Source organism: Mesoplodon mirus (assembly GCF_964341445.2).
Source record: "Mesoplodon mirus genome assembly, chromosome: 6".
Taxonomy (NCBI): domain Eukaryota; kingdom Metazoa; phylum Chordata; class Mammalia; order Artiodactyla; family Ziphiidae; genus Mesoplodon; species Mesoplodon mirus.
The window spans coordinates 32321277-32348972 of NC_138982.1; the positions used below are offsets into that span (position 1 = coordinate 32321277).

Sequence of the window (27696 nt, forward strand, 5' to 3'; positions counted from 1 at the left end):
AATGCAAGAAACAGTTAACAAGGACCTAGAAGAACTAAAGATGAATCAAGCATCGATTAAAAACACAATACATGAAATAAAAAATACTCTAGATGGGATCAATAGCAGAATAACTGAGGCAGAAGAACGGATAAGTGAGGTGGAAGATAAAATAGTGGAAATAACTGCTGCAGAGCAAAATAAAGAAAAAAGAATGAAAAGAACAGAGGACAGTCTCAGAGACCTCTGGGACAACATTAAACGCACCAACATTCGAATTATAGGGGTTCCAGAAGAAGAAGAGAAAAAGAAAGGGACTGAGAAAATATTTGAAGAGATTATAGTTGAAAACTTCCCTAATATGGGAAAGGAAATAGTTAATCAAGTCCAGGAGGTACAGAGAGTCCCATACAGAATAAATCCAAGGAGAAATACGCCAAGACACATATTAATCAAACTGTCAAAAATTAAACACAAAGAAATCATATTAAAAGCAGCAAGGCAAAAACAACAAATAACACACAAGGGAATCCCCATCAGGATAACAGCTGATCTCTCAGCAGAAACTCTACAAGCCAGAAGGGAGTGGCAAGACATACTTAAAGTGATGAAGGAGAAAAACCTGCAACCAAGATTACTCTACCCAGCAAGGATCTCATTCAGATTTGATGGAGAAATTAAAACCTTTACAGACAAGCAAAAGCTGAGAGAGTTCAGCACCACCAAACCAGCTTTACAACAAATGCTAAAGGAACTTCTCTAGGCAAGAAACACAACAGAAGTAAAAGACCTACAATAATGAACCCAAAACAATTAAGAAAATGGGAATAGGAACATACATATCGATAATTACCTTAAATGTAAATGGACTAAATGCTCCCACCAAAAGACACAGAGTGGCTGAATGGATACAAAAACAAGACCCATCTATATGCTGTCTACAAGAGACCCACTTCAGACCTAGAGACACATACAGACTGAAAGTAAGGGGATGGAAAAAGATATTCCATGCAAATGGAAACCAAAAGAAAGCTGGAGTAGCAATTCTCATATCAGACAAAATAGACTTTAAAATAAGGACTACTAGAAGAGACAAAGAAGGACACTACATAATGATCAAGGGATCGATCCAAGAAGAAGATATAACAATTGTAAATATTTATGCACCCAACATAGGAGCACCTCAATACATAAGGCAAATACTAACAGCCATAAAAGGAGAAATCGACAGTAACACACTCATAGTAGGGGACTTTAACACCCCACTTTCACCAATGGACAGATCATCCAAAATGAAAATAAATAAGGAAACACAAGCTTTAAATGATACATTAAACAAGATGGACTTAATTGATATTTATAGGACATTCCATCCAAAAACAACAGAATACACATTTTTCTCAAGTGCTCATGGAACATTCTCCAGGATAGATCATATCTTGGGTCACAAATCAAGCCTTGGTAAATTTAAGAAAATTGAAATTGTATCAAGTATCTTTTCCGACCACAATGCTATGAGACTAGATATCAATTACAGGAACAGAGCTGTAAAAAATACAAACACATGGAGGCTAAACAATACACTACTTAATAACGAAGTGATCACTGAAGAAATCAAAGAGGAAATTAAAAAATACCTAGAAACAAATGACAATGGAGACACGACGACCCAAAACCTATGGGATGCAGCAAAAGCAGTTCTAAGAGGGAAGTTTATAGCAATACAATCCCACCTTAAGAAACAGGAAACATCTCAAATAAACAACCTAACCTTGCACCTAAAGCAATTAGAGAAAGAAGAACAAAAACATCCCAAAGTTAGCAGAAGGAAAGAAATCATAAAAATCAGATCAGAAATAAATGAAAAAGAAATGAAGGAAATGATAGCAAAGATCAATAAAACTAAAAGCTGGTTCTTTGAGAAGATAAACAAAATTGATAAACCATTAGCCAGACTCATCAAGAAAAAAAGGGAGAAGACTCAAATCAATAGAATTAGAAATGAAAAAGGAGAAGTAACAACTGACACTACAGAAATAAAAAAGATCATGAGAGATTACTATAAGCAACTCTATGCCAATAAAATGGACAACCTGGAAGAAATGGACAAATTCTTAGAAATGCACAACCTGCCGAGACTGAATCAGGAAGAAATAGAAAATATGAACAGACCAATCACAAGCACTGAAATTGAAACTGTGATAAAAAATCTTCCAACAAACAAAAGCCCAGGACCAGATGGCTTCACAGGCGAACTCTATCAAGCATTTAGAGAAGAGCTAACACCTGTCCTTCTGAAACTCTTCCAAAATATAGCAGAGGGAGGAACACTCCCAAACTCATTCTACGAGGCCACCATCACCTTGATACCAAAACCAGGCAAGGATGTCACAAAGAAAGAAAACTACAGGCCAATATCACTGATGAACATAGATGCAAAAATCCTCAACAAAATCCTAGCAAACAGAATCCAACAGCACATTAAAAGGATCATACACCATGATCAAGTGGGGTTTATTCCAGGAATGCAAGGATTCTTCAATATACGCAAATCAATCAACGTGATACACCATATTAACAAACTGAAGGAGAAAAACCATATGATCATCTCAATAGATGCAGAGAAAGCTTTCGACAAAATTCAACACCCATTTATGATAAAAACCCTGCAGAAAGTAGGCATAGAGGGAACTTTCCTCAACATAATAAAGGCCATATATGACAAACCCACAGCCAGCATCGTCCTCAATGGTGAAAAACTGAAACCATTTCCACTAAGATCAGGAACTAGACAAGGTTGCCCACTTTCACCACTCTTATTCAACCTAGTTTTGGAAGTTTTAGCCACAGCAATCAGAGAAGAAAAGGAAATAAAAGGAATCCAAATTGGAAAAGAAGAAGTAAAGCTGTCACTGTTTGCAGATGACATGATACTATACATAGAGAATCCTAAAGATGCTACCAGAAAACTACTAGAGTTAATCAATGAATTTGGTAAAGTTGCAGGATACAAAATTAATGCACAGAAATCTCTGGCATTCCTATATACTGATGATGAAAAATCTGAAAGAGAAATCAAGGAAACACTCCCATTTACCATTGCAACAAAAAGAATAAAATATCTAGGAATAAACCTACCTAAGGAGACAAAAGACCTGTATGCAGAAAATTATAAGACACTGATGAAAGAAATTAAAGATGATACAAATAGATGGAGAGATGTACCATGTTCTTGGATTGGAAGAATCAACATTGTGAAAATGACTCTACTACCCAAAGCAATCTACAGGTTCAATGCAATCCCTATCAAACTACCACTGGCATTTTTCACAGAACTAGAACAAAAAATTTCACAATTTGTATGGAAACACAAAAGACCCCGAATAGCCAAAGCAATCTTGAGAACGAAAAATGGAGCTGGAGGAATCAGGCTCCCTGACTTCAGACTATACTACAAAGCTACAGTAATCAAGACAGTATGGTACTGGCACAAAAACAGAAAGATAGATCAATGGAACAGGATAGAAAGCCCAGAGTTAAACCCACGGACATATGGTCACCTTATCTTTGATAAAGGAGGCAGGAATGTACAGTGGAGAAAGGACAGTCTCTTCAATAAGTGGTGCTGGGAAAACTGGATAGGGACATGTAAAAGTATGAGATTAGATCATTCCCTAACACCATACACAAAAATAAGCTCAAAATGGATTAAAGACCTAAATGTAAGGCCAGACACTATCAAACTCTTAGAGGAAAACATAGGCAGAACACTCTATGACATAAATCACAGCAAGATCCTTTTTAACCCACCTCCTAGAGAAATGGAAATAAAGACAAAAATAACCACATGGGACCTAATGAAACTTAAAAGCTTTTGCACAGCAAAGGAAACCATAAACAAGACCAAAAGACAACCCTCAGAATGGGAGAAAATATTTGCAAATGAAGCAACTGACAAAGGATTAATCTCCAAAATTTATAAGCAGCTCATGCAGCTCAATAACAAAAAAACAAACAACCCAATCCAAAAATGGGCAGAAGACCTAAATAGACATTTCTCCACAGAAGATATACAGACTGCCAACAAACACATGAAAGGATGCTCAACATCTTTACTCATTAGAGAAATGCAAATCAAAACTACAATGAGATATCATCTCACACCAGTCAGAATGGCCATCATCAAAAAATCTAGAAACAATAAATGCTGGAGAGGGTGTGGAAAAAAGGGAACACTCTTGCACTGCTGGTGGGAATGTGAATTGGTACAGCCGCTATGGAGAACGGTATGGAGGTTCCTTAAAAAACTACAAATAGAACTACCATATGACCCAGCAATCCCACTACTGGGCATATACCCTGAGAAAACCATAATTCAAAAAGAGACATGTACCAAAATGTTCATAGCAGCCCTATTTACAATAGCCCGGAGATGGAAACAACCTAAGTGTCCATCATCGGATGAATGGATAAAGAAGATGTGGCACATATATACAATGGAATATTACTCAGCCATAAAAAGAAATGAAATTGAGCTATTTGTAATGAGGTGGATAGACCTAGAGTCTGTCATACAGAGTGAAGTAAGTCAGAAAGAGAAAGACAAATACTGTATGCTAACACATATATATGGAATTTAAGAAAAAAAAATGTCATGAAGAACATAGGGGTAAGACAGGAATAAAGACACAGACCTACTAGAGAATGGACTTGAGGATATGGGGAGGGGGAAGGGTAAGCTGTGACAAAGTGAAAGAGCGGCATGGACATATATACACTACCAAACGTGAGGTAAATAGCTAGTGGGAAGCAGCCGCATAGCACAGGGAGATCAGCTTGGTACTTTGTGACCGCCTGGAGGGGTGGGATAGGGAGGGTGGGAGGGAGACGCAAAAGGGAGGGGATATGGAAACATATGTATATGTATAACTGATTAAATTTGTTATAAAGCAAAAAAATAAAATAAAATAAAAACACAAAAAAATAAAAATAAAAAAATAAAATAAAAAAAAAAGAATGTTACAAAAGACAAGGAATGACACTACATAATGATCAAGGGATCAATCCAAGAAGAAGATATAACAATTATAAATATATATGCTCCCAACATAGGAGCACCTCGATACATAAGGCAACTGCTAACAGCTATAAAAGAGGATATCGACAGGACCACAATAATAGTGGGGGACTTGAACACCTCACTTACACCAGTGGACAGATCATCCAGACAGAAAATTAATAAGGAAACACAAGCTTTAAATGACACAATAGACCAGATAGATTTAATTGATATTTATAGGACATTCCATCCAAAAACAGCAGATTACACTTCTTCTCAAGTGCACACGGAACATTCTCCAGGAGAGATCACATCCTGGGTCACAAGTCAAGCCTTGGTAAATTTAATAAAATTGAAATCATATCAAGCATCTTTTCTGACCACAACGTTATGAGATTAGAAATCAATTACAGGGGGAAAAAACATAAAAAACACAAACACATGGAGGCTAAACAATACGTTACTAAATAACCAAGAGATCACTGAAGAAATCAAAGAGGAAATCAAAAAATACCTAGAGAAAAATTACAACAAAAACACAATGATCCGGGGCTTCCCTGGTGGCGCAGTGGTTGGGAGTCCGCCTGCCGATGCGGGAGACACGGGTTCGTGCCCCGGTCCGGGAGGATCCCGCATGCCACAGGGCGGCTGGGCCTGTGAGCCATGGCCGCTGAGCCTGCGCGTCCGGAGCCTGTGCTCCACGGCGGGAGGGGCCACAGCAGTGGGAGGCCCGCGTACCGCAGAAAAAAAAAAACAAAAAAACCCACAATGATCCAAAACCTATAGGATGCAGCAAAATCAGTTCTAAGAGGGAAGTTTATACCAATACAAGCCTACCTCAAGAAACAAGAAAAATCTCAAATAAAAAATCTAACCTTACACCTAAAGGAACCAGAGAAAGAAGAACAAACAAAGCCCAAAGTTAGTAGAAGGAAAGAAATCATAAAGATCAGAGCAGAAATAAATGAAATACAAACAAAGAAAACAATAGCAAAGATCAATAAAACTAAAGGCTGGTTCTTTGAGAAGATTAAAAAAATTGATAAACCTTTATCCAGACTCAACAAGAAAAAAAGGGCGAGGACTCAAATCAATAAAAATAAAAATGAAAAAGGAGAAGTTAAAACGGACACTGCAGAAATACAAAGCATCATAAGAGAGTACTAAAAGCAACTCTATGCCAATAAAATGGACAACCTGGAAGAAATGGACAAATTCTTAGAAAGGTATAACCTTCCAAGACTGAACCAGGAAGAAATAGAAAATATGAACAAAACAATCACAAGTAATGAAATTGAAACTGTGATTAAAAACCTTCCAACAAACAAAAGTCCAGGACAAGACGGCTTCACAGGTGAATTCTATCAAACACTTAGAGAAGAGCTAACACCCATGCTTCTCAAACTCTTCCAAAAAATTGCAGAGGAAGGACCACTCCCAAACTCATTCTATGAGGTCACCATCACCCTGATACCAAAACCAGAAAAAGATACTACAAAAAAAGAAAATTACAGACCAATATCACTGATGAATATAGATGCAAAAATCCTCAACAATATACTAGCAAACAGAATCCAACAACACATTAAAAGGATCATACACCATGATCAAGTCAGATTTATCCCAGGGATGCAAGGATTCTTCAATATATGCAAATCAATCAATGTGATACACCATACTAACAAACTGAAGAGTAAAAACCATATGATCATCTCAATAGATGCAGAAAAAGCTTTTGACAAGATTCATCACCCATTTATTTATTTATTTATTTTTGTGGTACATGGGCCTCTCACTGTTGTGGCCTCTCCCATTGTGGAGCACAGGCTCCGGACTCACAGGCTCAGCGGCCATGGCTCACGGGCCCAGCTGCTTCGTGGCATGTCGGATCCTCCCAGACCAGAGCACGAACCAGTGTCCCCTGCATCAGCAGGCGGACTCTCAACCACTGCACCACCAAGGAAGCCCCAGCACCCATTTATGATAAAAACTCTCCAGAGTGTGGGCACAGAGGGAACTTACCTCAACCTAATAAAGGCCACACATGACAAACCCACAGCAAACATCATTCTTCATGGTGAAAAACTGAAACCATTTCCTCTAAGATCAGGAACAAGACAAAGATGTCCACTCTAGTCACTATTATTCAACATAGCTTTGGAAGTCCTAGCTATGGCAATTAGAGAAGAAAAAGAAATAAAAGGAATACAAATTGGAAAAGAAATAAAATTGTCACTGTTTGCAGATGACATGATACTATACATAGAGAATCCTAAGGATGCCACCAGAAAACTACTATAGCTGATCAATGAATTTGGTAAAGTTACAGGATACAAAATTAATGCACAGAAATCTCTTGCATTCCTATACACTAACAACGAAAGATCAGAAAGAGAAATTAAGGAAACAATCCCATTCACCATTGCAACAAAAAGAATAAAATACCTAGGAATAAACCTACCTAAGATGGTAAAAGACCTATACTCAGGAAACTATAAGACACTGATGAAAGAAATCAAAGATGACACAGATGAAGAGATATACCATGTTCTTGGATTGGAAAAATCAATAATGTGAAAATGACTATACTACCCAAAGCAATCTACAGATTCAGTGCAATCCCTATCAAATTACCAGTGGCATTTTTTACAGAACTAGGACAAAAAATCGTAAAATTTGTATGTAGACACAGAAGACCCAAAATAGCAAAAGCGGTCTTGAGGGAAAACAACAGAGCTGCAGGATCAGACTCCCTGACTTCAGACTATACTACAAAGCTACAATAATCAAGATAACATGGTACTGGCACAAAAACAGAAATACAGATCAATGGAACAGGATAGAAAGCCCAGAGATAAACCCACGCACCTATGGTCAACTGAGGAGGCAAGGATATACAATGGAGAAAAGAGACAGTCTCTTCAATAAGTTGTGCTGGGAAAACTGGACAGCTACATGTAAAAGAATGAAATTAGAACACTCCCTAACACCATACACAGGAATAAACTCAAAATGGAATAGAGACCTAAATGAAGACCAGACACTATAAAACTCTTAGAGGAAAACATAGGAAGAACACTCTTTGACATAAATCACAGCAAGATCTTTTTGATCCACCTCCTAGAGTAATGGAAATAAAAACAAAAATAAACAAACGGGACCTAATGAAACTTAAAAGCTTTTGCAAAGCAAAGGAAACTACAAACAAGACGAAAAGACAACCCTCAGAATGGGAGAAAATATTTGCAAATGAGTCAACGGACAAAGGATTAATCTCCAAAATATATAAACAGCTCATGCAGTTCAATATTAAAGAAACAAACAACCCAATGCAAAAATGGGCAGAAGACCTAAATAGACATTTCTCCAAAGACATACAGATGGCCAAGAAGCACATGAAGAGCTGCTCAACATCACTAAATATTAGAGAAATGCAAATCAAAACTACAATGAGGTATCACCTCACACCAGTTAGAATGGGCATCATCAGAAAATCTACAAACAACAAATGCTGGAGAGGGTGTGGAGAAAAGGGAACCCTCTTGCACTGTTGTTGGGAATATAATTTGATACAGCCACTACGGAGAACAGTATGGAGGTTCCTTAAAAAACTAAAAATAGAATTACCATGGGATCCAGCAATCCCACTACTGGGCATATACCCAGAGAAAACCATAATTCAAAAAGACACATGCACCCCAATGTTCATTGCAGCACTATTTACAATAGCCATGTCATGGAAGCAACCTAAATGCCCATCGACAGATGAATGGATAAAGAGGATGTGGTACCTATATACAATGGAATATTACTCAGCCATAAAAAGGAACGAAATTGGGTCATTTGTACAGACGTGGATGAATCTAGAGACTGTCATACAGAGTGAAGTAAGTCAGAAAGAGAAAAACAAATATCGTATATTAACGTATATATGTGGAACCTAGAAAAATGGTACAGATGAACCGGTTTGCAAGGTAGAAATTGAGACACAGATGTAGAGAACAAATGTATGAACACCAAGGGGGGAAAGTGGCGGGGGTGGTGGTGGTGTGGTGAATTGGGAGATTGGGATTGACGTGTATACAATAATATGTATAAAATAGATAACTAATAAGAACCTGCTGTATAAAAAAATAAAATTCAAAAAACATAAGTAAAAATAAAAGCAAAAAAGTCATGTTGAAATCCTAACCCCCCCCCATCCAACCTGTGAATATAACCTTATTTGGAAATAGAGTCTTTTCAAGTTAAGATGAGTTCACACGGGAGCAGGATGCTCCCTAATGAAATGACTGGTGTCCTTGCCAGAAGAGGGAAATTTGGACACATACACAATACACAGAAGAGAGACAGACACATGCAGATGGAGGCAGAGATTAGAGTGATGCATGTGCAAGCCAAGGAACGCCAGCGGTTTGTCAGCAACCCACCAGATGCTAAAAGAGACAAGGAAGCAGTCTTTCCTAGAGCCTTCAAAGGGAGTGTGACTCTGCTGACACCATAATCTCAGACTTCTAGCCTCTAGGACTGTGAAAGAATAAATTTCTATTGTTCTAAGCCAATGTGTGGTAGTTTTGTTACAGCAGCCCTAAGAAACTAGCACTCTTGCGTATATAAAAAGTCTGGAAGTACCCGTGGTCCCCATACACAGGCTTTCTCCCTGTAATTCCAGGTCAGGCACTCAGAAGCAGCTTCCACCTCCCCCTTCACCACTCCTCATCCTTCATATCTACCAACAGTGCATGTACCGAATCCACCCAGGGAGCCTGCAGGAAGCGGGTGAGAAGCCAGTCATGCCTAGGGTTTTGGGTACAATTTGCTGACCACCTTGATCTATGTCTTGCTATGGGCACAACCTGTTTTATATGGTTTGGCTCCAACCAGTCTAGGATCTGTTGGCCTTTTTACGCTACTTAAGAACGACTGATGGTCCCTGTGACAGGCTGAGAGGTCACAGGGAAGTACCATCCACAGAAGACCGATCACTCTCATGGGTCCAATAGTGAGATCATTAAACAGCAATCATCCCAGTAATAGGCTCTTTGGCAATATGGAACAAAAGCAAAAAAAAAAAAAAAAAAAAAAAAGAGGATCGTAATGTACCTTTCAACCTGGTAATGCTGTTCTTGGAATACCAAGGAAATGACACAACAGAAAAAAACAAACGATTTAGACAAAGATAATTATAGCAGTGTTACTCATAATTGTGGAATAAAAACTGGAAACATTAATTGCAGAACAGTTAAAAGAGAGTGTCATAATAATACCTAACATTTCCTGAGCCCTTACTATATGGCAGACAATACATCAAATGTTTTGCTTGGATTATCTTATTTCACCCTCACAAAAATCTTATGACAAAGCTGTGTTATCCCTTTTTTAGAGATAAACCTGTTCAAGGTCACACAGCTAGCAAGTGGCAAGTGACCACTACTTTATGCCCTCTGCTTAGTTAGAGTAGTGACTTTACCATGGCCATGTCAAATAGGACAAGTTCTTTTTAACTTCCCTGAGCCTTAGGCCCTCAACTATAAAACAGGAAGAAGAATAACATCATAAGACTGAAAAAATTAAATGCAAAATGTGTGAACCATTAAGTAAACTATAAAGCATTATCCAAATGAAAAGTACTTACAGACTCAATGACAACTGAATATCTCATGTGGTGGGAGTCCAATTGTAGCCTATTTTGCATGCTGAGTTGAACAGTTAGAATTTTATCTTTCATGTAGTAGAAGATTAACACTGTTTTTTAACCAGGGATGTTACACGTTAATGTTGTTTTGAGGTACGATAATATAAAATCATCTCAGGATGACCAAACTGGAACTTTATTTAATTTCCAATCCTCAACAAGTTTTATGAGCTCTCTAGTAAAAGCCCTGGCCTGCTTCCTCCAGAGGGTGGGCAGGGTGGGCCTGGAAGCAAGTTTCCTTGATTCACTGATTTCCGGCAGGAGACACAGGGGTCTCATCCCCTAACAACTGTACTCAGGGGTCTAGAATGCCAGCAAAGGAAAGCAGAGACCCCAGAGCACACAAAGAGGTGGGAGCGTCCTGATGGCATTTGGGGAGAACTCTCCTCACCCCTCCCGCACGTCACTGGGCAGTAAGGATGGTACAAATGTGTTCTGTCCACAGTGAGGGCCTACACATGTATAAAGGAGGGTTATTACTGTCACCAGGTCCTAGGGGTCTGACACTGTCAAACACCAGGCAATTATGCAATCGGTTCCACTCAGTCCCAGGACCCTGTTCCCATCCCAGTGAACCAGGCTGAATAAGACAAAAGCACCAAACAATCCAAGGCCCCACGCAGACCTGGCAGTTGGCCCCTCCCTACTCCAGAGCAAAATCAGACACTCAGCCCCTGAGTCACCCCTCCCCAGCCTTCAGTCAAAAAATACCTGAGAAGGGAGAAAGTGACTAACACCCCTCTCCATACCCTAGATGTCTAGTGAATTTTCCCATCATGTTTGTAACTTGTTTTGCATTTCTTTTGCCCACCACTCCCTTCAGAGTCCCCCCTCATCTCTCAGGAGAGGGAGTGGGGTGTTTAATGTAACCCTCGCAACAATGCTGAGAGGTTGTGAGCATCTTCATTTTATTTTTATTTTTTTATTTTTTTTTTTTATTTTTTTCTTTTTTTTGCTGTATGCGGGCCTCTCACTGTCGTGGCCCCTCCCGTTGCGGAGCACAGGCTCCGGACACGCAGGCCCAGCGGCCATGGCTCACGGGCCCAGCCGCTCCGCGGCATATGGGATCCTCCCAGACCGGGGCACGAACCCGTATCCCCTGCATCGGCAGGCGGACTCTCAACCACTGCGCCACCAGGGAGGCCCGCATCTTCATTTTAGAAATGAGTGAAGGAAAGTTCAGAGTGGTTAAATAATTTCCCAGGCTCACCCATCTAATAAGTTGCTGAGCTGGGATTCAAACCCAGGTGTGTGAGCTGCAAAGCCCGGACCTCCCCATCAACCACACACCTGCTCTCCCAGTCAATGAGAAGAAGTAGCCGAGATGGATTCTGCAACCTGCCTATACAAAATCTGTCTGGTGCATCAAGTTGCCATGGCACTATGTGGTCAACACATAGCTGCCAGAGACACAAAGGTCAGGCATGCTCACATTCAGGAGCCAGATGGGCCCCCCCTCCTGCTCCGGCTCTCCTACACACTGGTACACCCTCTGTAAAAGGAGACCAGGGCCCTGGTAGGGGTCAGTCAAGCCCTTTCAGAATACCAGCACTAGGCTGGCATCTGGATGCCTGACTTCCTGTGTCAACCACAATTCTTGGGAAAAGGAGAAAGTAATTAGAAAGCAGCGCCCCACAGACCAAACTTAAGTCATGTTTCCAAAATAGACTCCGAAATGAAAGATCAGCCTGTGCCTGCAGTGACAGCACTTGGGCCCACCTCCTCCACACAGACCCCATTTCCTCTGAGCCCCTGAGGGGACCATAAAGGGAGGTCAGCAGGGGCACCATGGACATGCACAGTTCTTTCCATCAGCCACAAATATTTACTAACCATCCACTATATGCTTGATGGGAGATAAGAGGTGGTACTATACTGTGACCCTGCTCCTGAGAAGCTCCCAGCTCAGTGACAAGCTAAGAAACAAAGACACAGATAGGTGCAGACCAGACGCTCTAAACTAAGTGAAGCTTATCTCGGGAATGCAAGGCTGGTTCAACATTTGAAAATCAATCAATGTAATTCACCATATTAACACACTACAGCAGGGGTGGACAAACTATGCCCCATGGGCCAAACTGTCTGTTTTTGTAAATAAAGTTTTATTGAAACACAGCCATGACCATTCATTTACATATTATCTATGGCTGTTTTCATGCTACAAAAGAAAATGGCAGAGTTGAATACTTGTGACAGACATTATATAGCCTGCTAAGTTGAAAATCTTTACTGCTGGCTCTTTTCAGAAAAAGTTTGTTGACCCTTGATCTAAATTATGGGGAGAGAGCCCTTTCACCCATAAAACTACAGCAACTCCAACTCCCTCTACTCCCTGTTCTACAGACCAGGTTGGGAAGCAGATGCGAGCATTAGGGTCCCAGACTCTCAGGGCTGGAAGACCAGGCCATTGCCTTTCACAAGGAAAACAGTCCAAGGTATGACTTCCACTCCTCCCTCCCACTGGTCCCACTCGCAGGTAAAAACCTCAGGGCTCTCTGGAAGAATCTGGCACAGGCTTTTACTAAAGCTTTCATAATAAACGCTTGTAGGTGCAGAAAACTCCTTCTGTACATCCATGTTCACCTTCCCAACCCAACTACCCCCAAAAAGGAGAATTCTGGAGGTCTCAAATCAATGATCTAAGCTTCCACTTTAGCAAACTAGTAAAGGAAGAGCAACTAAACCAAAGCAAGCAGAAGAAAACAAATAATAAAGAGAAGAAATCAATGAACTTGAAAACAGAAAATTAACAGAGAATGATCAATGAAACCAAAAGCTGATTCTTTGAACATATCAATAAAGTTGACAAACCTCTGGCCAGACTGGCAGAGAGCAAAAAAGATACAAACTACAAATATTAGTAATGAAAGAAGAGACATCACTATAATCCCTAAAGACATTAAAAGGATAATAAGCAAATATTATCAACAATATTTGCCCATAAATTCTACATTTTGGATGAAACAAATTACCCCCAAAGCACAAACTAGTAAAAAACACTCAAGTTGACACGGACTTATATATACCACCAAATGTAAAATAGATAGCTAGTGGGAAGCAGCCGCATAGCACAGAGAGATCAGCTCAGTGCTTTGTGACCACCTAGAGGGGTGGGATAGAGAGGGTGGGAGGGAGACACAAGAGGGAGGAGATATGGAGATATATGTATATGTATGGCTGATTCACTTTGTTATAAAGCAGAAACTAACACACAATTGTAAAGCAATTATACTCCAATAAAGATGTTAAAAAAAAGCACTCAAGGAAAAAAAGATGACCTAGATAGCCCTACATTTATTAAATAATTTAGTTTGCAGTTAAAAACCATCCTAGAAAACATACCAGGTTCAAATGGCTCCACAGGAAAATTCTACCAAAAATTTAAGGAATAAACAATAGCTACCCTATACAACTCTTCCAGGAAATAGAAGTGGAGGAAACACTTCCCAACTCCTTTTATGAGGTAACCAATACCCTGACACCAAAATCAGACAAAGACATTATAAGAAGAGAACTAGCCCAATATCCTTCGTAAGTATAAATGCACACACAAAAAAAACCTCAATAAAATGTTAGTAAATTCAACCCAGCAACATACAAAAAGATTAATAATATATCATGACCAAGTGGAGTTTATTCCTGGAATGTAAGGCTGGTTAATCATACAGAAATTAATTAATGTAATTCAGCATATCAACAGACTAAAGCAGAGATCAGCAAACTATGCAGCCTGTCTTTGTAAATAATAACTACTGGAACACAGCCATGCCCATTCATTTATGTATTGTTTATGGTTGGTTTCATGCTGCAATGGCAGAGCTGAGTCACTGATTAGAGACCTTGTAAGAGTCGAGTAGAGACCTTATGGCCCACAAAGACTATAATATTTACTCTCTGGCTGCTATGATCTGAATGCTTGTGCCCTTCCAAAATTTATATGTTGAAATCCTAACAGCCAAGGATGATGATATTAAAAGGTGGGACCTTTGGGAGGTGCTTAAGTCATAAGGATGGAGCTCTCATGAATAGGATTAGTGCCCTTATAAAAGAGACTCCAAAGAGATCCCTAACCCATTCTACCATGTAGAGGACACAGGAAGAAAGTGCTGGCTATGAACCAGGAAGAGGACACTCTCTAAAACTTGACCATGCTGGAACTCTGATCTTGAACTTACCAGCCTCCCGAACTGTGAGCAATAAATTTCTGTTGTTTATAAGTTACCCATTCTGTGGTATTTTGTTATAGCATTCTAAACAGACTAAGACACCTGCCCTTTAAGAAAACATCTGCCAACTCTTGGACAAAAAAAAGATATACATGATCATTTCAATAGATCTACAAAGAGCACTTGAAAAAAAATCATTATCCATTCAAATTAAAAAATCTCAACAAGCTAGGAGTAGAAGGGAACTTCCTCAACATAATAAGGAATATCTACAAAAATCACACAGCTACCATCAAACATAATGGTATGAGACTGAATGCTTGCCACCTAAGATTGGAAATAAGACAAAGATGTTTATTTTCACCACTCCTTTTTAACATTATACAGAAGATCCTAACCAGCACAACAAGGCAAGAAAAATAAATACAAGTCAAATAAATTAGATTGAAAATAAAACTGTCTTTATTCACAGATAACATATTACCTGCATAGAAAATCCCAAAGAATCTTAAAACAAGCTACTAGAACTAGTGAGTTTAGAAAGGTCACAAGATACAGGGACTTCCGTGGTGGCACAGTGGTTAAGAATCTGCCTGCCAATGCAGGGTACATGGGTTCAAGCCCTGGTCTGGGAAGATCCCACATGCCGTGGAGCAACTAAGCCCGTGCACCACAACTACTGAGCCTGCACTCTAGAGCCCATGAGCCACAACTACTGAGCTCGCATGCCTAGAGCCCGTGCTCCACAACAAGAGAAGCCACTGCAATGAGAAGCTCACTCACCGCAACCAAGAGCAGACCCCACTTGCCGCAACTAGAGAAAGCCCACGCACAGCAAAGAAGAGCCAATGAAGCCAAAAATAATAAATAAATAAATTTATAAGAAAGGTCACAAGATACAAAGATCAATATACAAAAATCAATTGTTAGAAAGAGAAAAGCTCAGAGAAATAGTTAAGAGGCAGAGGAGGGTTGAAAATTGGTTCTATAACTCAGCCTCCAAAATTACATATTTTTATGGTGTTGGTTAACTTCAAACAATTATATACCAATTATATTAATTTCAAAATTCTATAGGTACATATTTTGGTACACTTTATCCTCTGATTTAAATCTTTTTAAAATCCACTGAAATAACACGTCAATTGTATTTACAGTTGACCCTTGAACAGCATGGGTTTAAACTAAGTGGGTCCACTTATACATGAATTTTATCAATAGTAAATACTACAGTACTACATGATCCTCGGTTGGTTGAATCTGCAGATGCAGAACCTCAGATAAGGAGGAATCACAGATACAGAGGACTGACTCTAAGTTATACACGAATTTTCAACTTCAAGGAAGGTCAGTACTCCTAACCCCCAAGTTGTTCAAGGGTCAACTGTACTAGCAATGGACAACTGGAAAACAGAATTTTACTGAAAGTGCCATTTACAATTACACCCAAAATATGAAATACATAGCTATTAGTCTAGCAAAATATGTCCAATATTTACTATGCTAAAACTACAAAACACTGATGAAGAAATCAAAGACCTCAATAAGTGCAGAGATGGAGTTTATTTATGTATTAGAAGACCCAAAATTGTTAACATGTCAATTCTCCCTAAACTGATCTATACATTCAATACAATACTAATGAAACTTCCAGCAGGATTTTATGCAGAAGCCAATAAAATGATTTTAAAATATATATGAAAGGCAAAGATATAGAATAGTCAAAACAATTTAGAAAAGGAAGAACTAAGTTGAAGGATTCACACTACCTGATTTCAAAACTTAAAATAAACCTACAATAATCAAGACAGTGCGGTATTGCTGAAAGGATATACACATAAACCAATGGAACAGAATAGTCAGAAACAGACACACACATATATTCTCAACTGATTTCCAACAAAGATACAAAGGCAATTCAATCCTTCAAGGGGAATGATAGTCATTTCACTATGGTGCTAGAGTAATTGGACATCTGTATGCAAAAAGAACCTCTATCTATACCTTGCTCCATGTACAAAAAATAACTCAAAATGGATTAGACCTAAATGTAAAACCTAAAACTACAAGACATCTTAAAGAAAGTACTGGAGAAAATCTTAATGACTTCATATTAGGTAATTCTTAGATACAACACCAAAAGAATATATTTTTTCAATTGATAATTGGACCTCGGCAAAATTAAAAACTTCTGCTCTGCAAAAATAGACTTTGTTAAGAGAATAAAAAGACAAGCTATAGACAATGAGAAAATATTTGCTAAACATGTCTGGACTCATGTCCAGAAAATTAAAAATTATATCTCAAAACTCAATGAAAATGAAACAAAGATGCTAAACATTATTATTCATTAAGGAATTACAAATTAAAACCACAGTGATAAAAGTATACCTATTAGAATATCTAAAAATTTTTAAAAGTCTGGCAACACTAAGTGCTGACAAGGATATGGAAACTATAACCCTTGTACCTTGCTAGTGGGAATGCAAAATGGTAGAGCCACTTTGGAAAACAGTTTGCCGTTTTATTATAATACACCATATCACCCAGCAATCCCACTCCTATTTACCCAAGTGAAATGAAAATCTATGTTCACATAAAAACCTGTACACAGATACTCAGAGTGAATTATTCATTATCACCCCAAACGGGAAATAGCCCTAATGTCCTTCAACTGGCTAATAGAGAAATACATACAATGAAACAACACTCAGTAGCATAAAGGAATGACCTACTGGTATACCCAACAGCACAGATAACTCTCCAACACACTGATAAAAGTATACCTATTAGAATATAGGTATGAATATTAGAACATAGGCTAACTGAAAGAAGGTAAACGTAAAAGGTTACATACTATATGACATTCTGAGAGAGGCAAAATCATAGGTACAGAAATCAGATCAGTGATTCCCACTTAGGGTCTTCAGGTGGTAGAAGAGTTGACTATAAAAGTGCCCAAGGCGGGCTTCCCTGGTAGTGCAGTGGTTAAGAATCCACCTGCCAGGGCTTCCCTGGTGGTGCAGTGGTTAAGAATCCGCCTGCCAATGCAGGGGAATGGGTTTGAGCCCTGGTCTGGGAAGAACCCACATGCCGTGGAGCAACTAAGCCTGGGAGCCACAACTACTGAGCCTCTAGAGCCCATGTGCCACAACTACTGAAGCCCGCGTGCCTAGAGCCGGTGCTCCGCAACAAGAGAAGCCACCGCAACGAGAAGCCTGCGCACCACAACGAAGACCCAATGCAGCTAAAAATAAATAAATTAAATAAATAAATAAAAATTTTAAAAAAAAATCTGCCTGCCAAATCAGGGGACACGGGTTCAAACTCTGGTGCAGGAAGATCCCACATGCCACAGAGCAACTAAGCCATGCACCACAACTACTGAGCCTGCACTCTAGAGCCCTCAAGCCACAACTACTGAAGCCTGTGCACCTAGAGCCCATGCTCTGTGACAAGAGAAGCCTGCAATGACAAGCCTGCGCACCACAAGGAAGAGAAGCCCCTGCTCGCCGCAACTAGAGAAAGCCTGCGTGCAGCAACGAAGACCCAATGCAGCCCCCAAAAATTAATTAATTAATTTAAAAAAAATTTTTTAAGTGTCCACAATTTTTGGAAGTAAGGGAAATATTCTGTATCTTGATTGTGGTAATGCTTATATGACTATCTATGTTTGTCAAAATGCAAAGTTGTACACTAAAATAAGTTAATTTTATTATATGTAAATTATACCTCAATTTTTTTTAATGAAAAAAAATGTCTTAAAAAAGATTCTGGGGACTTCCCTGGTGGCACAGTTGTTAAGAATCCGCCTGCCAATGCAGGAGACACGGGTCCGATCCCTGGTCCGGGAAGATCCCACATGCCACGGAGAAACAAAGCCGATGCGCCACAAATACTGAGCCTGCGCTCTAGAGCCCATGAGCCACAACTACTGAAGCCCACGCGCCTAGAGCCTGGGCTCCGCAACAAGAGAAGCCACCGCAATGAGAAGCCTGCACACCGCAATGAGGAGTAGCCCCCACTCGCCGCAACTAGAGAAAGCCCATGCACAGCAATGAAGACCCAATGTAGCCAAAAATTTTTAAAATTAAAAAAAAGATTCCGCCATGATGCAGCATGGAAAAGAAAAGTTATCGTGTAACTAAAACAATGCCTACCACTTGTCAAGCAATGGAATCAAAGGCAATAGAAACTGCCACATGTATCAGAATAAAGCATAGACTTTTCAAAGGTAGGAAAAGTTGGTGTCACTAATTCATGTGCAACACATGATCAGTTGGGTACTGAACAACAGTTTTTTCAAAGCTTCCAGTTAACTTTCAGAAGAAGACTTTTAGCAACATTATTTTCTTATAGGACTAAACCAGAGCTAAAAGTTTAACCTAAATGAAATGTAGATAAAACCCTGGTATACTTCAGTATTCCTCAGAATTATTCTGTCGATCCTAAAGGGGCTGAAGATGTCAAAATTGTGGGCACACACAAAATCAGCCAAGGTAAGCAAAGACAGTTAATAGTTCTATCTTACTTATGACCATAAATGCAAAAAAAAATTCCAATAAAGTATTAGAAAATCAAAGCCAACAAGGTGTTTACCAAAACTATACATGACCAAGTATTTATTCAAGAATTTATCTTAGGAATTCAAGGATGGCTCAACATTCAAATATCATGAGCACAGATGATCAAAAACAGCATTTTATCTTGAAGTCTTGTGTAATTCTGACAGACAAACACAATTCAGAAGGATCTGAATACTTTGATTGTGATAATGATGAAGAAAGTGAATATGAATAAAAGCATATTGAAATTTAGAAATTCTTCTAAAATTGTGTATATTAGTGTTTTTTCCCCCTAAGAATCTAGAAAATGATATGAATCTTACAGCCTACGGTAACTTGAAATCAAGAAAATATGGGAATGTTATCTCCTTTCACTATACAACTATTACCTTTTTTTTTTTCTCTTCAACTAGCCTGAGTTGGTTTCTGTTAATTTTGAAGAATCTTTCCTAATACGCAAATCAAAGAAATAATTACATAGTGAAAAAGCAACCAAGATTGATTCTCAAATCCGGCTGACATTGGAAACACCTGGGGAGCTTTGTAAAAACAGAGATTCCCTGACCACACCCAGGTCTAGGCTGGGGACTAGGAGGCATGGATTATTTTGCCAACAAGGCTCCCAAAGGAATTTTTGTTATTAGTGGGTTCTGGAAGACTGCTATTAGGAGATAAAGGCTTTAGGCATGTCTTTCCCTTGAAGTTTTTTCAGTGTGCTTGTAGATATAAAAATTTTAGCATGCATAAAACTAAACAAGTAAACTTTCCATAATAATATATGACTTGTCACCATCAAAAGAATTTTACAGGGACCAATTCAAGGTTCCTACGGAAGTTCAAATGAGAAGAAGAACTTGAAGCTCAGGAGGTCAAAGGCAATCTCCATTTTGGGGCAGTGCCTGACACATATTAGGAACTTAATTCATTCCCTGAACAAATATTTAAGGATAGAAGAACTTGTCAGACAAAGAGGCAAGCAAAGAATATTCCTGGAGAGGATAAACTCATAAAGGCAAAGAGATAGGAAACTGGGTTCAGGGACAATAAGTTAATGAGTCTCATTGCCTTGGAGGTCAGATTACAGAGGCCCTTGCGCTTCAGGTTAAGGCTGTTCTGTGAGAAGCAGGGAGCCACTGAAGGTTTCTGAAGGTGGAGTGACACAGCCAGACTGGGCTTTAAGATTAACAAAGCAATCAAGTGTAAAATGTATTTGTGCCACAGAGAAGCCAGTTTATAGTCCAAGTGTGAGCTAGCAAAGGTCTGGTCGTGAGCAACAGCAATATGAAAGTAAAACCCAGGGATTCTCTCTGCCTGGGATAACCAGAGGAGGGGGTAACCACCGCAAGAGGAGGGGCTGAGTGGCCGTGGTCATCTGCAACCAGATGGTGCCCTAGGTGACTGCCCAATCACAACAAAAAGCCTGAGAACTCCCTAAAACACTTCAGTTGAAACGCCATGGGGTAAAATCAGTAGCAACTGCATTAACTGTCTCATGCCCAGCATGAGGCCCTACGATGAAGACAGAAGCTTCGGTAGTAATAAGAGGAAAGTTACGGGCACACTGAAACAGCCTATTGCCTCTTCTTGAACATATCCATTTCCACAAGGTTACCAACCAAGCGACTATGCTCTGTTGACACTAAAACAAAAATATGGACTGAGAACTTAACCTGGATAATGAGGAAGGGTAGAAACAGGTCCATTTTAGGCACATTCTCTGAATAGCCTTAGTACTCCGCAGGAAAAATGCATAATGTTTAGGAGAAAAATAGAACAGTTATGCCTCACCATGAGGTAGATGAGTGGAAAGTACCTTCTCTGGGAGCAGCAGATGGGAGGTGCCTCAGGATCTTTCTTGAACACTCGCACTCACTCACTAGCCAGGCCTTCAACCCAGATGTCCAGGCACCTGTGGCGTGCCAGGTACTAAGACTACTTACCGGTCTAAGAGTAAGGACACGGAGATGAACCATGGCCTTTGCCCTCAGGAACTCGAGGCCTAGTGGGCCACCACACCTTATGACGGCATCGCAATAAAAGTTACCACGCGGGCCTCCCTGGTGGCGCAGTGGTTGAGAGTCCGCCTGCCGATGCAGGGGATACGGGTTCGTGCCCCGGTCTGGGAGGATCCCATATGCTGCGGAGCGGCTGGGCCCGTGAGCCATGGCCGCTGGGCCTGCGCATCCGGAGCCTGTGCTCCGCAACGGGAGAGGCCACAACAGTGAGAGGCCCGCATACCGCAAAAAGAAAAAAAAAAAAAGTTACCACGCACTTGTTCATCTGCCCACGGCTTCCTCAGGCAAGCAGAGAAGGGGTTCCCCCCTCCATTTATATATGCCCTTGCAGAGACCTGGACAGTGCTGGAGCTGACTCCAAACCACGGCCTCTTCCTGGTTTGTCACACAGCCTCAGGAGACATTCTACCTAGTCCAGCCCTAAAAAAGGAGAAGAACATTTCTGCCAAGGTCAGTGCCGATGGCCAGAGCCTCCAACTGTTCATAGGATGAAAATTCCTGTGAAAGATGGTTCATTCCAGAGTCAAGGCAGACCCAGAAGACAGTGTCAGCCACAGGTGTCAAGTCTAGCTATCAGGTGGGATGGGGGCTAGGACTTCAGGGACGGGTGGAAGCTGTGTGGACAGATATAAGGTATGCAGGGGCCCTGGCAGCAGACAGATGGCAGTGATCACAGAGTCAGGCCAGATAAGGAACACTCACCCCTGCTCCCCAGGGCACCCTCAGACTAAAGAGGCCAGCCTTCAAGGACTTTGGAGAACCTGGTGGGACAGATGATAGAACCGACATGCATCCATTTCTCTGGCCGACGTCAGGCCTTCCCACCCCATCACCATCCCCCACCAGGGTGGAGTGATAATAACTCTGGCTGTTCCCGGTTCTGCCACCAACGCCTTGGCCTCATAGATGAGGGCGTCCACCTCACTATAATGCAGGTGTCAGGTGGACTGACAGAAATGAAGCATGAGGAAAGAACACAGAGCCCCGGGAACCCAAAAGTCTTCGTGGGATGGGCTTTCACTCTGGCTATAGATTTGCCTCACATAATTTTTGATCCAGTATAAAGTGAAAACGAAATTGTTCCAGGAATATTCTGGGCAGCAGAGGGAGAACACCCCCAAAATAAATCTCAGGACAAGCTGTCCTGCATGGTTGAGAGCTCACCACAGGGTCAAAGGTTCTCCACCAGGTTCTAACAAAGGAGGAGCTGAGAGCGTCTGGACACTGGAACCAAGTGTTCCCACATTCTTCTCTTCGGGCCTGTACCCACCATCCCTCCTCCTCATCTTCGAGGCCTTTCCTTATCACTCCAGCCTCTGAAATTCCCCCAAATGAGTCTGTACCAAATAACTTATCCCTGTTTTCTAATTATATACTTCATACATGTTAGCTGTTTCCCCACAAAAACCCAACGTCTCCTGGGCATACTACCTTCCTTTTATAATCCTCCACAGGGCTAGATGGAGAGGAGGTCTGTAATTCATGTTTGTTGGTTGATGTACAGGTCATTCCACAGAACTAGCGAACACTACTCAATATGTAGAATAACGGGTATTCCTTCTTTTGTGCCTCCTTATATTCACATATTAATTTCATTTTTATAACCACCTTCATTGTCAGAAGAAGAAACTGCAGTCAGCCCACAGAGGTTAAATACCATACCCAGGAACATCCAGCCAGTACGTGAACAGGATGGCTCGAAACCCAAGTTTAACTCCAAAGATCACATTCTACTCTCGTGCTGCCTGTCCTGCCAGAAATCTGAAGGAGAGCTACTCTGTACCAGAAATATCAATCTCTGAAAACAAAAAACATAAACAGCATCCTCAACGATGAAAGCTCAACAGTATAGCTATTTGGTTCCTGAAAGATTATGAGAACTAACTCATAAGGTCCTGAATTAACAAATCAGCATCCGTCCGATCTGGGGGCCCAGAGTCCAGGGTAGGGGGAGGAGGGCGGAATCAAGCAGCAGATCTGAAAGAAAAGGAAATCCTCTCCTCATCCTGTTTCTTTTGTCTCCAGAGGGCCCAAGAGAAGAGGGGAGGGGAGAAAGGGGGACAGAAGTACCAACAATGGGGGGAGGGGACAACAGTGGGACATTCAAGAAGCCAGATCTATACATAAATTGCCACAGCTCCCTTGTAGGGTGTCCATTGTGCGCATTCACCCTCAGATAAAAGAGACAGTGAGCAGGGGGACAATGTGAGCATCTGGAAATCCAGTCCTATCCCCACAAGCTACAAACAGGGAGCAATTCTTAGAGGCTCGCCTCCATTTCACAAGGGCCACAGCCCTGACAACAGGTGCATCCAACAGGGCAGGAGGGATGCATCTGCTGACCTGTAGTGACAAATACTGAGGTCCACCCACCGTGAGACCGTAAGAACCACATTTGCTCAACCTGTTGGCTTAAAACAAACGGAAAAGTATGAAGCCAAAACTCAATAAAGAGACAAGGGCATTCATCTGCGGAACTGCACAGGTGGGAGAGGCTCACACAGCAGACCCCGGCCCAGCACACTCACCTTTCAGCACTTGTGGAGCAGGGGGCTAAGGGAGCAGAAGGAAGGGGCCAGAAGTCACGTGGCACAGGATCCTGTCCTAGTGACTTCTGCGCTGCTCTCACTCTCGACTCCCAGCCCCATGCCACGCAAGTGTCCACATGCAAACAGTCCTACCTCGTGTCCTCTGGGTGCACTCTCTGCAGATCAGAGGAGAATGACAAATAGTCAAGTTGGGAGAGGACAACGTCTTCTGTTGGGAAAGGTTACTTTCTAAGGGTTGTACGCTAAATTTCCCTACATTTACAGAAAGGATAGGACAGGAAGCTTTTAAGAATGAACAATTTGCCGGTCAGAATGTGTTGCTTTGAACTGGGGGAAGGGCAGTTAGGCTTCCAAGCGGCCCTGGTGTATATTTCCAGAATACCAAGAAGTGTTGTTCTCAGAAAGATAATAAAAGTCCACATGTTCATGGGATCTCTGCACCCCTACCTCCAGGCTGGGCTGCATTCTCAAATTGTCACCTCTTGAACCTCTTAAAAGGCAAAGAGCCAATAAATCAACTGTTTCAGACTCAGACTCATATTTTGGGGGGGAAAGCAAGGGGTCCTTCTTTTTTTTTTTTTTTTTTTTGCGGTACACGGGCCTCTCACTGTTGTGGCCTCTCCCGTTGCAGAGCACAGGCTCCAGACACGCAGGCTCAGCAGCCACAGCTCACGGGCCAAGCTGCTCCGCGGTATGTGGGATCCTCCCGGACCGGGGCACGAACCCGTGTCCCCTGCGTCGGCAGGCGGACTCTCCACCACTGCGCCACCAGGGAAGCCCCCAAGGGGTCCTTCTTGTAGACACTGAGTACATGGTGACCCCAGAGCATTCACAGTCTATTTCTCTGAGGCTGGGGCAGAACTCCCCAGCTATGATCAAAACCCCTCCTCCACCTGTGGCACCGCAAGGGCCTCTCTCTTAACCCCAGCACCATCTGGGGCCAGCCTCCTTTTCTGACAAGCCTTCCCAGCAGACTCCCCTGCAGCTGCCAGCCAGAGGCCCCTGCCCTATGGTGACTACACCTGTCTAAGGTCCAGGCAGCAGGTGAGTCCACCTAAGCTTACCAGTTAGACCAGGAACTTCCCCAGGGCCTACTCTGCTCTGTACATGTCCCCCAAGATCTAACCCCTGAGGAAACAGTCTCCTGATAAGAGGATCAGCAAACCTCATATAAAGAAAATACTCTAAGGCCCCAGCTACCCCCTCCTCAGTTATTTAGTTACTGCACAAAAGAAACCAAACACACAGATCCTTTGCCACTGTGGGGTAGTTTTCCGAGCTCATGCCTGGTAGTGCATGAGGACCAGCATTTTTTTGTATCATGACTGAGGGGACAGAGAGGCACATCTTGGTGAAAAGGCTCTTGTCCCCAGAGTACCCACTACCCCATCCAGTAGCCAGCGTCCAGCCACTCCCCACCCAGGGCCAAGTGCCCAGGCTCCTCCCTGCTCTGGATGAAGGCTACTGGCCCACCTAGGATGGGAGACAAAGGGCCAACCTCACTCTGGGCATGAAGAAAGAACATTCCATACCAGCCTAGGGCACTATGGTGCCAGCAGTATCACCTTCTACATCCCTGCAGTATGCAGGGCAGGGAAAGAGACTAAGACAGAGGATCACCGAAGAGAGAAGGGAAGGGGGTCAGGAATTTAAAAGTAAAGAGATGGAAGGGAAGAGGGAAATAAAGTGAAAAAAACAAAAATCAAAAACAAAAACTATTTTACTAAAACCTGAAATGCCTTTTAGGCACCCAGAAGCACCTACACTTCCCCCAGAGACTTGCACTGTGGATCCCTGATGCTTGAAGTGTGAGGGGTTCCCTAAACGGTTCTCTTAAGCCCCTCATTTGCAAATAACTCATTGACAAGTTGTGCATTTTGACAAAAGATTGTACTAAAGCAGGGAAGAAACTACAGGCCCAGCTGGAAGGGGGATGCAACACTAGGCAGGCTCCCGAGGGCTTGGGGGGCGCGGGGGCGGATTGCACATACTCTGCTCTTTGCACTTGGAGAGAGGAGGGATGGTAAAACCAGCGGCCTGAGGCCTGGCACTATTCCCGCTGCCCGGGTGTTCCCCCAACAGGGCCCAGCTCCTTCAATTGCAAGGGCTATTTTTACCCCTTCTAGGACTCAAAGAAGCTGGGTCTTTCTCCTTCAGGTTACTATATAGAGGATGTGCCCTCCCAACAACAACAAAATGCTCTCCCCATCAGCCCGTCTTCACATCTGCAATACCACTCCTAGAAATTCAGCCCTTTGGGTCTTGAAGAGTGTAAGTAGCCACAAGTTCCAGGGAGGAGTTCTGCCTTAACCATAGACAGCTAACACCTGGGAATTAGTTTAGCCTAAACTTTCCAACCGCAATTATCTGCGAACAAGGGTCCTTCAACCATGAAACTCCGGTTGAAGACAAGGAGGCAGAGCAGGCGAGGGGCTTCGGTGAGGAGCAGGGAGGGAGAGCAAGACTGTGACGCCCGACGCCCCAGTTTTGCCTGGGACGCCGGGGCTGCCGCCACTGCCCTATCTTCCCTGACTCGCATTTAGGACTTTCACGTGGCACCTCCGCGCCCGCAGCTGGGAGAAGAGCCCACCTCTCTTCCTTGAAGGCTAGCGGCGATTTGCAGCCCTCAAATCAAAAGCGCCCCCTTCGGATGACGCCTATAGAGACAACCGCATAACTGTCCCCAAGCACCTCACCTTTCAAAAGAAAATCGTGCTGCCTGGAAACGCTGGGGTCGCCGCCTTACGCGCCACACCCCGCCCCAACTCCTCGCCGCACGTAGGAACCCCTCTCGAACAGTGGAGCCAGGGGCAGGCTCCCGAGGGACGGGGTCCCGACCCCGGGACCCCCGCCCTCGGGAAATGACTCCCAGGGACCGCGCCGGGACAAAAGCGTGGGGCGGGCTCACTCACCCGCGCGGCGAAGGCGGCCCGGGAGACGAGGCACGGCGCTCGGCGGGGGCGTCCCGGCTACCGGCGCGCAGCGCAGGCTCAGCCCTCAATCCGCCGCCGGCTGCGGACCGGGCGGCGCTGGGAGCCCGCGAGGCGAGTCCCGCACGGGACGGGGCGGGGCGAGGGTGAGTGGCCGGCGAAGAAGCGAGCAAGTGGGAGAGCATACGCGAGCGTGCTAGCGACTGAGAGCACGGCGCTCCAAGTCCAGACCCAAAAGGCCGCCTCTGGCTCACACGCGCTGATTTGCGTGTCATTTGCATAGCGCTCTGGGAATGGACCTGCGGTCCTTCCGCCACGCCTACCCGCCCTCCTCCCACGGGTCGGGAGAGGAGAATCCGGAGCGGAACGGAGCACTGGACCTCGGTCCACCTCGCCCTTCCCCCGCACCGCCCCAATTCCTCCTTGCACACCGGACTGGTGGCCTTCAGGGTGTTTTCTCGTGTTTTCCCCTGGAAGACCACTCGATACACAAAAAAAGAACACACTGGAAAAACTCTGTAGACTTTAAAATTAATTTTTTCTTTGATGTGGCTATCAAAAACAATAACGAGTAGATTCCCCCAAATGAATGCAATTTTGGTTTTTGGACAAAGTATCACGAAAAACTTGCTCATTTTCAAAATTGGACACAAGGCGCAATTTTGTTCTGCCTGGATAACATAGTCCTTTAAAAGGCGGGCTCTGGGGCTTACCTGGTGGCGCAGTGGTTGAGAGTCC

General features: G+C 42.5%; 1 protein-coding gene across 3 annotated transcripts in view; it reads right to left on the reverse strand.

The window, feature by feature from the left end:
- The window catches only part of MYLK (myosin light chain kinase), a 287208-nt gene extending 260188 nt beyond the window's left edge, over positions 1 to 27020 (reverse strand). For all 3 annotated transcript variants that reach the window (XM_082624210.1, XM_082624209.1, XM_082624213.1), the window contains exon 1: positions 26941 to 27020. The gene's annotated coding sequence lies outside the window, so the exon portion shown is untranslated. The remainder of the gene's footprint in view (positions 1 to 26940) is intronic.
- Positions 27021 to 27696: the final 676 nt, after the last annotated feature.